The sequence below is a fragment of the Bombina bombina genome, chromosome 3 (genome assembly GCF_027579735.1).
Source record: "Bombina bombina isolate aBomBom1 chromosome 3, aBomBom1.pri, whole genome shotgun sequence".
NCBI classification, from domain to species: Eukaryota; Metazoa; Chordata; class Amphibia; order Anura; family Bombinatoridae; genus Bombina; species Bombina bombina.
Window position 1 is genome coordinate 964,144,209 of NC_069501.1, and position 7,792 is coordinate 964,152,000.

Genomic DNA, 7,792 nt, shown 5'->3' on the forward strand with positions numbered 1-7,792 from the left:
TGTCTTCCAGAAACTGGCAGTAGGACTGGGAGTTGAGCTTGACTCCATCCTCAACCCGAAAAGGCCCCACAAGCTCATCATTGATGATACCAGCCCAAACCAGTACTCCACCTTGCTGGCGTCTGAGTTGGACTGGAGCTCTCTGCCCTTTACCAATCCAGCCACGGGCCCATCCATCTGGCCCATCAAGACTCACTCTCATTTCATCAGTCCATAAAACCTTAGAAAAATCAGTCTTGAGATATTTCTTGGCCCAGTCTTGACGTTTCAGCTTGTGTGTCTTGTTCAGTGGTGGTCGTCTTTCAGCCTTTCTTACCTTGGCCATGTCTCTGAGTATTGCACACCTTGTGCTTTTGGGCACTCCAGTGATGTTGCAGCTCTGAAATATGGCCAAACTGGTGGCAAGTGGCATCTTGGCAGCTGCATGCTTGACTTTTCTCAGTTCATGGGCAGTTATTTTGCGCCTTGGTTTTTCCACACGCTTCTTGCGACCCTGTTGACTATTTTGAATGAAACGCTTGATTGTTCGATGATCAGAAGCTTTGCAATTTTAAGAGTGCTGCATCCCTCTGCAAGATATCTCACTATTTTTGACTTTTCTGAGCCTGTCAAGTCCTTCTTTTGACCCATTTTGCCAAAGGAAAGGAAGTTGCCTAATAATTATGCACACCTGATATAGGGTGTTGATGTCATTAGACCACACCCCTTCTCATTACAGAGATGCACATCACCTAATATGCTTAATGGGTAGTAGGCTTTCGAGCCTATACAGCTTGGAGTAAGACAACATGCATAAAGAGGATGATGTGGTCAAAATACTCATTTGCCTAATAATTCTGCACTCCCTGTATAGTTTAAACAGATTCATATCTAATTGTCCTAATTTATGTATTTTCATACTAGCATTTGGTAGTTTCGGTACATACACATGCCTGTATATATTAGATCACTTCTGGGATAAGATGGATTGTATGTTTCATCATCTGTATGGTGGGGGAGTGGAACTACCAAAGGGGTTAATTTATATCTCCATAGTATATTTATTATCTAACCCACGACTAACATACATATACTACTACAGGCCTGTCTGACTAGATATGAAATAAGAGCAGGCCACCTACTTTATTGCTCCCACTGTGTCTTTATTTATATATTTAGCCCTATATGACGATCAATTGGTGGATGAGTGCCCCTTTACTATATTACTCTCTTCTAGCCTAGTCCTCCTTCAAATGTACCCATTTAGATATGTAAAATAAATACATTTTCCCTCTATGGGAACTTTAATAGCTGTGCACAGTCAGGGATAATTTTATCTTAGTTATTCATACTCAGATTAGTTTACAATCCTATCTGTTAGGGAAGGTACAGTTGACACATATAGTCCCATTTAGATTACCCGTTATGGACAGGAGGCACATCTTCACATTTAACAGCTACTCTGGGGTTTTATTTCCTCCACAGGTTATACATCTGTTTCTACTTATGGCCTCATACTATTGCTCTTCTTTAACTGGTTATTATACCTCCATGCCCTGTAGTCTAAAAGTGTCTTCGTATTCACTTATGGTTTTATCCCTCTGTCACCTTTACACTGATACATTTATTATCATATGTTGAAAGCCTAAAAGTGGCAATGTTATTATATCAATGGTCCATCAGTTTTCCCCCTGAGGCATAGGAGGGACTACTATCTGTTAATAAGTGGTTCCAATCCTAAATATGTACTGTATTAGTGACGTTGTCTATCTATTGATTTTGTATATACTCCAGGGACCTGAGTGTCCTATTCAGTCTTTGAAGAAAAAAAAAAAGTACACTAACACCCATAAACTACCTATTAACCCCTAAGCCGAGCCCCCCCCCCCACATCGCAAACACTAAAATAAAATTATTTAACCCCTAATCTGCCGACCGGACATAGCTGCCACTGTAATAAATGTATTAACCCCTAAACCGCCGCAGTCCCACCTCGCAAACACTAGTTACATTTGAATAACCCCTAATCTGCCATCCCTAACATCGCCGACACCTAACTACATTTGTTAACCCCTAATCTGCCGCCCCCAACGTCGCTGCTACTATATTAAATGTATTATCCCCTAAACCTAAGTCTAAACCTAAACCTAACCCCCCTAACTTAAATATAATTTAAAAAAATCTAAATAAATTATTCCTATTTAAAACTAAATACTTACCTAAAAAATAAACCCTAAGCTAGCTACAATATAACTAATAGTTACATTGTAGCTATCTCAGGGTTTATTTTTATTTTACAGGCAACTTAGTATTTATTTTAACTAGGTAGAATAGTTACTAAATAGTTATTAACTATTTAATAAACTACCTAGCTAAAATAAATACAAATTTACCTGTAAAATAAACCCTAACCTAAGTTACAATTACACCTAACACTACACTATCATTACATTAATTACATAAAATACCTACAATTAAATTATATAAACTAAATTACGAAAAACAACAAAAACTAAATTACAGAAAATAAAAAAGAAATTACAGATATTTTAAACTAATTACACCTAATCTAATCCCCCTAATAAAATAAAAAAGCCCCCCCAAATAAAAAAAAGCCCTACCCTATACTAAATTACAAATAGCCCTTAAAAGGGCCTTTTGCGTGGGCATTGCCCCAAAGTAATCAGCTCTTTTACCTGTAAAAAAAAATACAATACCCCCACAACATTAAAACCCACCCCCCACACACCCAACCCTACTCTAATTGTTCAATCGTATCAGACAATAGGATTGAGTTTGCATTCTATTGGCTGTTCCAATCAGCCTATCGAATGCAAGCTCAATTCTATTGGCTGATTGCATCAGCCAATAGGATTTTTCCTACCTTAATTCCGATTGGCTGATAGGATTCTATCAGCCAATCGGAATTGAAGGGACGCCATCTTGGATGACGTCACTTAAAGGAACCTTCATTCTTCAGTCGCCGTCGGATGGAAGAGGATGCTTCGCGTCGGATGTCTTCAAGATGGACCCGCTCCGCTCCGGATGGAAGAAGATAGAAGATGACGTCTGGATGAAGATTTCTGCCGGTCTGGATGTCTTTAATAACTATTGTACCTAGGTAAAATAAATACAAAGTTGCCTGTAAAATAAAAATAAATCCTGAGATAGCTACAATTTAACTAACAGTTATATTGTAGCTATCTTAGGGTTTTATTTTACAGGTAAGTATTTAGTTTTAAATAGGAATTATTTATTTAGATGTATTTAAATTATATTTAAGTTAGGGGGGTGCTAGGTTTAGGGTTAATAAATTTATTATAGTGGCGGCGACGTTGGTGGCGGCAGATTAGGGGTTAATAAATTTCATATAGTTGTGGCGACGTTGTGGGGGGCAGATTAGGGGTTAATAAATATAATGTAGGGTTCGGCGATGTTGGGGGCAGTAGATTAGGGGTTCATAGGTATAATGTAGGTGGCGGCGGTGTCCGGATCGGCAGATTAGGGGTTAATAATATAATGCAGATGTCGGGGCGGCAGATTAGGGGTTAATAAGTGTAAGATTAGGGGTGTTTAGACTTGGGTTTCATGTTAGGGTGTTAGGTGCAGACGTAAAAAGTATTTCCCCATAGGAAACAATGGGGCTGCGTTAGGAGCTGAACGCTGCTTTTTTGCAGGTGTTAGTTTTTTTTTTTTTCAGCCAGCTCAGCCCCATTGTTTCCTATGGGCAAATCGTGCACAAGCACGTTACACCAGCTTACCGCTGACTTAAGCAACGCTGGTATTGAGGTGAGATGTGGAGTTAAATTTTGCTCAATGCTCACTTTTCTGAGGCTACCGCCGTCTCTCTCTCTTCTCTCTTCTCTCTTCTCTCTTCTCTCTTCTCTCTTCTCTCTTCTCTCTTCTCTCTTCTCTCTTCTCTCTTCTCTCTTCTCTCTTCTCTCTTCTCTCTTCTCTCTTCTCTCTTCTCTCTTCTCTCTTCTCTCTTCTCTCTTCTCTCTTCTCTCTTCTCTCTTCTCTCTTCTCTCTTCTCTCTTCTCTCTTCTCTCTTCTCTCTTCTCTCTTCTCTCTCCCCTCTCTCTCCCTCTCCCCTCTCCCGGACCGGATACACATCCCATGACCCTGCAACATGCTCAGCCCTGGGTGCCACTGGCACTCACAGGAAGCTGTGCTGTCCCCAGAGACACAAGCAGTTAACCCCAGACAGGTCTGGGTGCAAGAACCATAGGGAAAATTACAAAACAAATTAATACAACACACAGAGAAAACCCAGCACTCACTTACAAGCTCTCAGCTAAGATTTAAAAGCAAAAATGGAAAGGTTAGTCACCGCATCTGGCCAAACGGGATAAGCTCAGGCACCACGTCAAGGTCCTTTCCAATACCTGAGACCCTAAAACAGCCACTCAATGCAAGCTTTCAAATCCAAACAAACTGAAAACAAGGGAAGGGTGCACAGGAATATGTAACCACCCTAGACATATACAAAACACGGAAGGGAACTGCACTCTCATACCGGACCGGATACACATCCCATGACCCTGCAACATGCTCAGCCCTGGGTGCCACTGGCACTCACAGGAAGCTGTGCTGTCCCCAGAGCCACAAGCAGTTAACCCCAGACAGGTCTGGGTGCAAGAACCATAGGGAAAATTACAAAACAAATTAATACAACTCACAGAGAAAACCCAGCACTCACTTACAAGCTCTCAGCTAAGATTTAAAAGCAAAAATGGAAAGGTTAGTCACCGCATCTGGCCAAATGGGATAAGCTCAGGCACCACGTCAAGGTCCTTTCCAATACCTGAGACCCTAAAACAGCCACACAATGCAAGCTTTCAAATCCAAACAAACTGAAAACAAGGGAAGGGTGCACAGGAATATGTAACCACCCTAGACATATACAAAACATGGAAGGTTCTTGCACCCAGACCTGTCTGGGGTTAACTGCTTGTGGCTCTGGGGACAGCACAGCTTCCTGTGAGTGCCAGTGGCACCCAGGGCTGAGCATGTTGCAGGGTCATGGGATGTGTACCCGGTCCGGTATGAGAGTGCAGTTCCCTTCCGTGTTTTGTATATGTCTAGGGTGGTTACATATTCCTGTGCACCCTTCCCTTGTTTTCAGTTTGTTTGGATTTGAAAGCTTGCATTGTGTGGCTGTTTTAGGGTCTCAGGTATTGGAAAGGACCTTGACGTGGTGCCTGAGCTTATCCCATTTGGCCAGATGCGGTGACTAACCTTTCCATTTTTGCTTTTAAATCTTAGCTGAGAGCTTGTGAGTGCTGGGTTTTCTCTGTGTGTTGTATTAATTTGTTTTGTAATTTTCCCTATGGTTCTTGCACCCAGACCTGTCTGGGGTTAACTGCTTGTGGCTCTGGGGACAGCACAGCTTCTTGTGAGTGCCAGTGGCACCCAGGGCTGAGCATGTTGCAGGGTCATGGGATGTGTACCCGGTCCGGTATGAGAGTGCAGTTCCCTTCCATGTTTTGTATATGTCTAGGGTGGTTACATATTCCTGTGCACCCTTCCCTTGTTTTCAGTTTGTTTGGATTTGAAAGCTTGCATTGTGTGGCTGTTTTAGGGTCTCAGGTATTGGAAAGGACCTTGACATGGTGCCTGAGCTTATCCCATTTGGCCAGATGCGGTGACTAACCTTTCCATTTTTGCTTTTAAATCTTAGCTGAGAGCTTGTAAGTGAGTGCTGGTTTTTCTCTGTGTGTTGTATTAATTTGTTTTGTAATTTTCCCTATGGTTCTTGCACCCAGACCTGTCTGGGGTTAACTGCTTGTGGCTCTGGGGACAGCACAGCTTCCTGTGAGTGCCAGTGGCACCCAGGGCTGAGCATGTTGCAGGGTCATGGGATGTGTACCCGGTCCGGTATGAGAGTGCAGTTCCCTTCCGTGTTTTGTATATGTCTAGGGTGGTTACATATTCTTGTGCACCCTTCCCTTGTTTTCAGTTTGTTTGGATTTGAAAGCTTGCATTGTGTGGCTGTTTTAGGGTCTCAGGTATTGGAAAGGACCTTGACGTAGTGCCTGAGCTTATCCCATTTGGCCAGATGCGGTGACTAACCTTTCCATTTTTGCTTTTAAATCTTAGCTGAGAGCTTGTGAGTGCTGGGTTTTCTCTGTGTGTTGTATTAATTTGTTTTGTAATTTTCCCTATGGTTCTTGCACCCAGACCTGTCTGGGGTTAACTGCTTGTGGCTCTGGGGACAGCACAGCTTCCTGTGAGTGCCAGTGGCACCCAGGGCTGAGCATGTTGCAGGGTCATGGGATGTGTACCCAGTCCGGTATGAGAGTGTAGTTCCCTTCCGTGTTTTGTATATGTCTAGGGTGGTTACATATTCCTGTGCATCCTTCCCTTGTTTTCAGTTTGTTTGGATTTGAAAGCTTGCATTGTGTGGCTGTTTTAGGGTCTCAGGTATTGGAAAGGACCTTGACGTGGTGCCTGAGCTTATCCCATTTGGCCAGATGCAGTGACTAACCTTTCCATTTTTGCTTTTAAATCTTAGCTGAGAGCTTGTGAGTGCTGGGTTTTCTCTGTGTGTTGTATTAATTTGTTTTGTAATTTTCCCTATGGTTCTTGCACCCAGACCTGTCTGGGGTTAACTGCTTGTGGCTCTGGGGACAGCGCAGCTTCCTGTGAGTGCCAGTGGCACCCAGGGCTGAGCATGTTGCAGGGTCATGGGATGTGTACCCGGTCCGGTATGAGAGTGCAGTTCCCTTCCATGTTTTGTATATGTCTAGGGTGGTTACATATTCCTGTGCACCCTTCCCTTGTTTTCAGTTTGTTTGGATTTGAAAGCTTGCATTGTGTGGCTGTTTTAGGGTCTCAGGTATTGGAAAGGACCTTGACGTGGTGCCTGAGCTTATCCCATTTGGCCAGATGCGGTGACTAACCTTTCCATTTTTGCTTTTAAATCTTAGCTGAGAGCTTGTAAGTGAGTGCTGGGTTTTCTCTGTGTGTTGTGTGTGTGTGTGTGTGTATATATATATATATATATATATATATATAGATATAGTAGTAAACCTGTATTGTCTTCTAGGTTTTCATGTATATAGATGAATATCCCTTGGAGTCGGGAAATCTTCAATCACTGCATTCTAACCCAATTTGGGTTTAAATAGTGTTTTAAGGCATATGTGTATGCAACTTGATTAAGGTCAGTTAGACCGAAACGTTGTGCTTATTGTTTATGTGATGTCCCAATAAACAAGAACTGAACATTACTTCAAGTGGTGCTGCTACTTTCTGAATATTTGTGCATATTTTGTTACCTAGAGTGCAGCTTAGTCTGCGGTCCATACTCTGCCCATAGAGATCCTGTTGAAATGTGTATTTGTCGTTATATGCTATGTACCAAGCTGATATTACTCTCTAGGGATACGTTAACTCTGCAAGCAGATGTATGTTTGCATTTAGTTATGTTCCCTTTGAGAATTGGTTTCCCATATGTGTGTTTATATGTCTTTTATTTCATGAAGTGCTATAGGCACTAACAGGTGGACTTGTGGTAGTATTTTGATAAATAAATTGATATTAACATCCGTGTGCTGTTTTATATCCTTTTCTATCTAGGATAGTATTGTATGTCCTTATATTCTTTCTTCCTTTTTGTGGTAAAAAGTATATTTTTACACACTTTTTGAAATTTTTTTTTATATGTATGTCTGTTGCATATAATTTATGTCTGTTGCATATAATTTATGTAAGCTTTTGTTTACTTTCCCCTCTCTCCCTAAGCTTCTATGTTGTCACATGCTTTTAAAAGGTGGATTATCAGTTTTGCATCAACAATCACGATAGGAAA